The following is a 7609-nucleotide window of genomic DNA, read 5'->3' as shown; positions in this document are numbered from 1 at the left end:
TAGCCCCAGCTCTCTCTTCAGCTCCTCCCACCTTTGTTAGGATGAAAGATGTTACAGGTTAGAGAGAGAGAAGATGATGCTTAATCCTAAATCCCCTTTATGCATTTTAGTTGAGCCCTTGTCTCCCAAAGTAAAATACAAAGGCTAAGGCAGCTGTAAAATGGCAGCAAGGCCATGCACAAAGAGCACAGGGCATATGGTGACCTTCCTTTTTCCGAGATGGGTTGAGCCTCCGTTGTCATGCTAGGGGGTTGTTCTTAAATATCATTTGGAGGCTATTGTTTGTCTGAGGCCCAGAAAAATGTGACCGTCTTGCTGAGCTGGAGGGAAAAAGAATCTAAAAAGGATTTATGGAAATGCCCGGAAATTTTGCCAAAATGTCAGTGTACTAATTGTCTGCTGAATTACATCTGAGGCAGCTCCATCTCTGTGTATGGGTTTGAAAGTGTATGTGTACTTTCTTATTGTCCTTTCGTTCTTTTTGCCTTGTTCTAGATCAAGGTTCTATAGTATTACAGTAAGAGTGTTGCTGTATGTGTTATAACGAAACATTACATTATACTGACAGGGACCACACTAATCAAATTTTCCAGAGTTGTTCTTATTTCTATGTGTCTATTTAGTACTCTCCTACTTGTCAGATCATATGTTTGTCCAGGTTTTTAATTCCAAATATAAATCACTACTGGTTCCTTGTTTATTATGAAACATGTACACAGGAGGCATGAATAAATATGGAAGGAAGGAAAGAAGATAATGAATGAATGAATGAATGAATGAATGAATGAAAGTGCTATGCTAGGAGGTGTCAGGATGCTTAGACTTTAGTTCTAACTTTACCACTAACTATTTGTGTGGCACCTGATCAATAAAAGTAACCTTCTAGGTCTTTGGTTTCTTCATCGAGAAAATGTCTGACATACCTCATTTATTTCTGAGATCCATCCAGACCCCAAAAACCTATATTCTAATAAAAGATGGCTTCATGCATCATTTTTAAGTCCTTTTTCTTGGTTCCTGGTCTGATGACTTAACTGTGACTCATCAGATTTACTGGTCCTCAACCAAACACAGGCAATGATATTTAAGTTTCTCTATCCTAAGGTAGGTGGCAAGCCCAGGACTGGTAATCACTAAAAGAACAACCTATCATGGGAGGAATATATGCAGAAACAAGATCATTTAGGCCTACTGTGTTTCTTTAAGGAGAAAATAGGTATAAGCTTTAGGGCAGAGGGGATATCAAAGAGTAGAGGCAAAAATTAAAGGAAACTTAGTCAAGAATTTTAATAGATGATTTAAGAATAATATACTAAGTGAGTCGAAAGACATAAAAGTGAAATATGAGCAATTTGGGGCTTGTGTGGGACTGTTCCATAATGAAGACAAGACATCTGAACTTATAGCCAAGGAAAGAATGCCTTGTAGTTAGCTGCATGCACTCAAAATGTGGTCCAAGTTATAAAAGAAGACATGAAGAGTATTTTTGAAAATCATTTTTATCCTAATATTTAATGCTGCTGGAAAGAATGTTGTAATCGAATGCAGTAGTTAAGTAAAAGCTCATAGAGATTTAAGAAATGCATTCTTTCAGAGTCCAGGGGCTCTAAAGGGCCTTCCAAGCTGGAGCAAGGTGAGAAATCCTAGGCAAAAGAGCTAGCAACTTCTCCCTCAACACCCCTTCCCCCCAGCAGGCTGAAGGAGGATTCCTGAGGAGGAGGAGGAGGAAAAGGAAAGGGGGGATGAACTCTATGTTTATGCATGTTTGGGGGTTCATCTCCCAGGGAGACCCAACAATACTAGTATACATGCACAGAATACCAACACTGAACAAGCAGTGTATGCTATTTGCTACATTAGCAATAGAATTAACTTTTTAGTTAACATTCCATTTTTATTCATTGCTTTTTATTGATCAAACAGGGACATAAAGGGTTTTTTTTTTTAGAATAGATAATTTTTTTAAAGAAAGAGAATGATGGGTGCCTGGGTGGCTCCATCGGTTAAGTGTCTGCCTTCAGCTCAGGTCATGATCCCAGAGTCCTGGGATTGAGTCCCACATTGGGCTCCCTGCTCTTTGGGAAGCCTGCTTTTCCCTCTGCCTCTTTCTCTCTGTCTCTCATGAATAAATAAATAAAATCTTTAAAAAAAAAAAAGAGAGAATGATGGACTGAGTGCTGGTGACACAAAGCTACCCGATCGGTCAGAGATGGCAAGGTGGAGGAGACATTGAAGCCACTTCAGAGACAGAAGGGAGTACAGGGAATCATCATGGTGAACACAGAAAGCATTCCCATCAAGAGCAGCACAGACAAGTCCACCACTACACAGCATGCCAAACTCATGCACAACTTCATATTGAAGGCCTGGAGTGCCATGCGTGAAATCAACCCCCAGAATGACCTCACCTTCCTTCAAATTAGCTCCAAGAAAAATGAAATTATGGTTGCACCAGATTAAGACTATTCCCTGATTGTGATTCAGAATGTAACTGAATCCACTCTCTTGGCTCCTTGCATCATTCCTTTATTTAATACCCCCAAGAATAATAGTGTTAATAGTGTCAACCAACTGGCAGGTGGACATCACCTTAGAGCCTATTTAGACCAATCCAGTGACCAAAGTCATCAAAGTCATCCCTCTGCTGGCCAATCACCCTTGAGTTCTTGGGAGGGACTTCTCACCTCTAGATTTTGGAGCAAGAGCTTTGAGCAGCCCACACCCTGCTTCCTTCTTACTTTCAATTCACTTTGTCATCCTTGGAAGCAGCTGTTTTTCTTTAACTAAAAATAACTGAAATGCTAAAAAAAAAAAATAATAATGAATTTAAAAAATAAAAGAGAATGAGAAAGAAGGGAGAAGGAAGGAAAGAGGGGAGGAAGGAGGAGGTGGGGGAAGAAGGGAAGAAAATGTGCTGCAACCCTTCTGTACCCCAAGTAAAAGGTCTTTGTGTTGTCCAAGTCTAGGCTCAGAGTATGGTTTCTTGCTAAACTCTTAGCCTATGGCCCTGGTCAGGAATATAAACTGCTGACCATCAGGATATAACTCTGAACTTGTCTCCAGTATCTACTGAAGTTCCCAGGGCAGCATCTAGGGATAAAAACAAAACAACTCAAGTTTTTGCATTGCCCAGAAGCAAGGAGAGGAAACAGTGAGAGGCTCTCCACTTCCCACTACCTGCCTCCTGTGAGCCCTCTCCTTGCTTAGGAACATTCAATTAAGAATGAAAATCTTTTTTAAAACATAGGCTATCCACATTAGACTTTGTATAATTTAACTAGCTCTGCCATTGATCTAAGTATCTATTCCATTTAAAATAATAACAAAAATATCTATCATATATTGAGAACTTACCACGTGCTAGGTAGTATTCTAAGCACTTTTCATATATTAACTTCTTTAGTCCTCACAACAACCCCATTGGGAAGTTACCAAATATGAATCCCATCTGCCAGATGAAAAAATTGAGGCAAATGAGGTAAAGTGGCTTGCTCAGGTCATGTGACCAGGATCAACTACCATCATTCTGGCTACAGTATCTGTTTTCTTAATCCTGATATAGTGTGATGTTAAAAGCTTTTTGTGGGAATTAAGCCCCCTTATTTTTGCTTATCTTCTTTCTTGTTAAACGATACATAGGGTTTTGCTTTTATTTCTTCAGTGAAATCTGGAATCAGAATCAGGTAATATACATATATACATATCTATCTATCTATGTGTATGTATGTATATTGAAACAGAGTAGTTCAAAGAAATTCAAGTCTGAGAAAGCTTTGGAAGCATACTTTGTTCATTTTAGAAGATTTTCAGCAAAAATGCCAGTGTTTTTAATCTCTACTCCCATATGTTTAAAATAAAAGGCTTTTATTAGAGCAAGTCATTGAACTAAGATGCAATTTTAAAAAGAAAAAGAAAGAAAAAAAAGGAAGAAAGGAAAGGAAAAAAAAAAGGACTCCTGAAAATGACCCAGAGCCATTGTCTTCCAAGAAAATGATAAATAGGACTACAAATATAAACAGTTTTAAAAATCTAAAAAATGTTTGTGTTTGGGTTTAGTTTGGATTTTTTTTTACATGTACCTCTAATCAACAAGGACGGTCATTGTTAACATTTTGGAGCATTTCCTCCAATAAGCATTAATATTTCTAACCACAACCATATTCTTACATCATTTAACTCTTAGATTATGAGTGGGTTGTTTTTTGGTTTGGGGTTTTTTTGTGGAGAATTTTTGTGCCTTAGAAATAGCCCTCATGGCCTTGGGGAAAGTAATGGTACTAACGTGTTAAAAGAAAGTACTCATGGCACCAAAAACAAAACAAAACAAAACAAAACAAAAAGAAGTTAGTTATGATTCAAATGCAAATCCACGTTTAATAGCATTTAGGTTTTACCATGTCTCATCCACAGAATGGACGTCTGGAGCACCAGAATAGTTTGCCAGGCGAACAGCTAGATTCTAGTTATTAAAACAAAGATCCAGTCAAATAAGAGTTTTGAGATCATGAAAATGAAGAAAAGAAATTAACAATCGGAAATGTCTACATTTTAAACTTTAACCCAATTTTTTGACCCTGTGGTCAAAGATATAGTTTCATTTGATCATTTCCTTTCTTGAGTTTCTTGAATGGATTTGGTACAATACAGCCACTACTAGAACATAGCTCAATGAGCTTATTTAAAACATATTAAGACGCTTGCTGAATTGGAAAAAAAAAAAAAAAGAGGCCCATACAATCCAAAATCTCCCTATGAAATGCCTAATGCATGAGGAGTTTATAGAAAGGATTGATAAATGTGTTCAAGGGCATCCACTTTTTCTTATCTGTCCCCCAATACAAATGGCATGATATTAGTCAATTGTGACCTTACATAGTTCAGGTGAATATATGTAACTTACAGTGGGGTTGTGATTTTGTGGGTGGTATGCTGTAACCCAGTGGTTTCTTAACCCTAGCTGCTTAGTAGGATCACTGGGTGCGTTTCTTAAAAATGCCGATGCCCTGGCCCCAGTCCAGACCAATTTCTTCAGAATCTCTAGGTGGAACAGGGGCAATGGTATATTTTTAACTCACAGAGAACACTACTCTGCATCGAGGCTTGAAGCAAAAAAAAATACACAGGCTTTGGAGGCAGCTAGTGCTGGCTTCAGAGACTGGCACTGCCCCTGACTGTACAAATTTGAATCTTGTTTCCTTGTCTGGAAAAAGAAGGGGATAATACCTACTTCCGAGGGCCACTGTGACTATTAGATAAGAAAATATGTGGAAAATGCTTGGTAAACAGTAGATACTATTAATGCCAAATTCCCCCCATATATCTTCAATTTGTTTAATACTCTAAAACAAATGTGATTTTGCTAAATTATTTCAAGAAAGTAGCTCAAATATCCAATGTCTTTTCATCCTGTCCCAAGGAATTGCCTTCTCGAAGCTGGAGGCCCTGGCTAAGGAGCTTGTCTGGTAGGATTGTGCAAGAACAAGCCAAATGTGAGTGTCACATTTTGGAGCAACAAGTCCATATCCAATAATACCGTCACATGCCTCCCCATGGGAGGAACAGAAAGGTCTTGCTGTTGTCTATATCTGATCAGATCTAACATGTAGACTCTTCTCCCTTTAGGAAATGCCTCAGAACAGCCCAGAGAATGCCTGCAAATGCTCCCTGTTCAATGACTTGCTGAATAATAACGGTTCCGGTATCCCCTTCCGGTGATACTGGGATGCAATGGGAATCTGACCCAATGGATTTTCTTTAAAATAAGATATACAATGTGGCATTAAGACCACAACAGATCTCATTTTAATAACCTTGAGAAGCCCCATGAGCTTTGTGATGAGGCACAGAGGAAGTAGATACCGTTGGGTAAGTCAGAGGTCATCCTTACATGTGGGCCTTGCAAGGGCAACAGCTGTGTTTTCTTGGCAGCCTGACCCCGGGGGAGGGGGGGCAGCGAGCCCTTTTCCTAGCAGGGCCCTTTTCCCATCTTCCATTCAAGTCTTAAACAGTAAGGCTTCCCGTTCCATTCAACATTCTGGAAAGGAACAGAAATTGTGTTGACTTCTGTGTTCACTTCAGAAAGAGAGAATTATTTATATTTTTATTATCATATTTCAATGACTTAAGTTAAACATGATCTTCTCTTCTTTAGTGCTCATTATCTTGCCATGAAGCAATATATGCATTTTGGGGTTCGAGTTTGCATTTTCACCAGTTAGAAAAAGCTCATAATGTAATTGTTGAGTCAAAGACAGGGAACTTGAGTACCAACAACCATGGCAACTACATCAAAAGAAGGCCACTGGATTCTACTTCAAATACGTCCACACTTCTCATCACATCTGTGGTGCATTGCAGGATTGAAGTCTGTAGCTTTTCAACATAATATGTGTCTAGATCAAACAATATTAAATAATCATTAAAATCTGCTTTGTCCTTGAAGAGCCTCACATTGTGCTATGTGTATTAATGGAACACTGGATGTTATATAAAATGTGAATTGCAACTGTCTTGTGTGGTAGACAGTTTACTAAAGTATTATCCAGAACACATGCTATCTGATTTACTAACTTATTATCCATTAAAAAAATCCCTGGGTAAATAAATGTGTAACTAAAAGAATTGTTACTCTGTATAATCAGATGAATAGATACAAACAGGGAAGATTGCTGTCATTATGTTGTATATTGTGCTAAACAGATGCACATGATTTTTTTCAGACAGTGTGCTATATCAAACTGCTTCCTTCCGTCGAGGCTTTGCTTTTATCAATAAGATGTTTCGTATTTCAAATCAATCGTTGTTCTCTGAGAAGTCCATTCCTCTCTTCCCTCTCCTGCCTTTCCACCATGCCCCAGATCTTTCAGTCAAGGGGCTTGGCACGGAAGACAAATGACTGGAAACGTCGAGTCTATAATGTGTTGTTAGCACTGACTCTGCCCTTACCCCAAGGAGCATATCAAACCACAGGGCACACCGGAAACTCAACTCAAATCACAGTGAGTGGAAACTGAGTCCTTGGAAGTTTGTCAGTTGCCCCAGATAACTACTCCAACAGTAACAGGCTAAACCACATTAACATCATTTGTGTTTTGGATTCTTCTGTAGATCACAATGGTGGAGCTATACTGATCTACCTATTCCTCATTCATTCTCCCATTGGCACACATATTTTAGGGAATTGGTAAGATTTCTAAAAGCAGGCTGTAGTCATGGGTAGAGACAATGGCCCTTTCCTTTCATTCACCCCCTCATTCCAACCCATCCACCCATCCCATCCACATAAAATTTCATAGGTACCTAGATCATCAGGTAGAATGATAGGAATGGAAATGAAAGGCCCTCAGAGACTTGCTAGCAGGGTCTCAATTATAACATGGAATAATAAATGAGATGCCCAAGCATGAGATGCTTTTGGAGCAGAGAGGATGGGCACCTGATCCAGACTGAGGCCCAACTACCGCACTCATCAGTGTTGGCATCGGAGAAGTAGGTAATCATTAAATTGAAAGAGGTGGGGATGTCAGGATGAATTGCAGAGTTAAGATCTGGCAAAATGGGTAAAAAGTGAAGGCACTTATTAAGATAAAACAATTAAGGAGGATATAGT

General features: G+C 38.9%; 1 pseudogene; it reads left to right on the top strand.

The window, feature by feature from the left end:
- Window positions 1-356: 356 nt before the first annotated feature.
- LOC110592100 lies at window positions 357-5715 on the top strand (annotated as a pseudogene).
- Window positions 5716-7609: the final 1894 nt, after the last annotated feature.

The sequence above is a fragment of the Neomonachus schauinslandi genome, chromosome 3 (assembly GCF_002201575.2).
Source record: "Neomonachus schauinslandi chromosome 3, ASM220157v2, whole genome shotgun sequence".
Classification (NCBI taxonomy): Eukaryota; Metazoa; Chordata; class Mammalia; order Carnivora; family Phocidae; genus Neomonachus; species Neomonachus schauinslandi.
The sequence above is the reverse complement of the archived record's forward strand: the minus strand, read 5'-3'. Positions and strand labels throughout refer to the sequence as shown.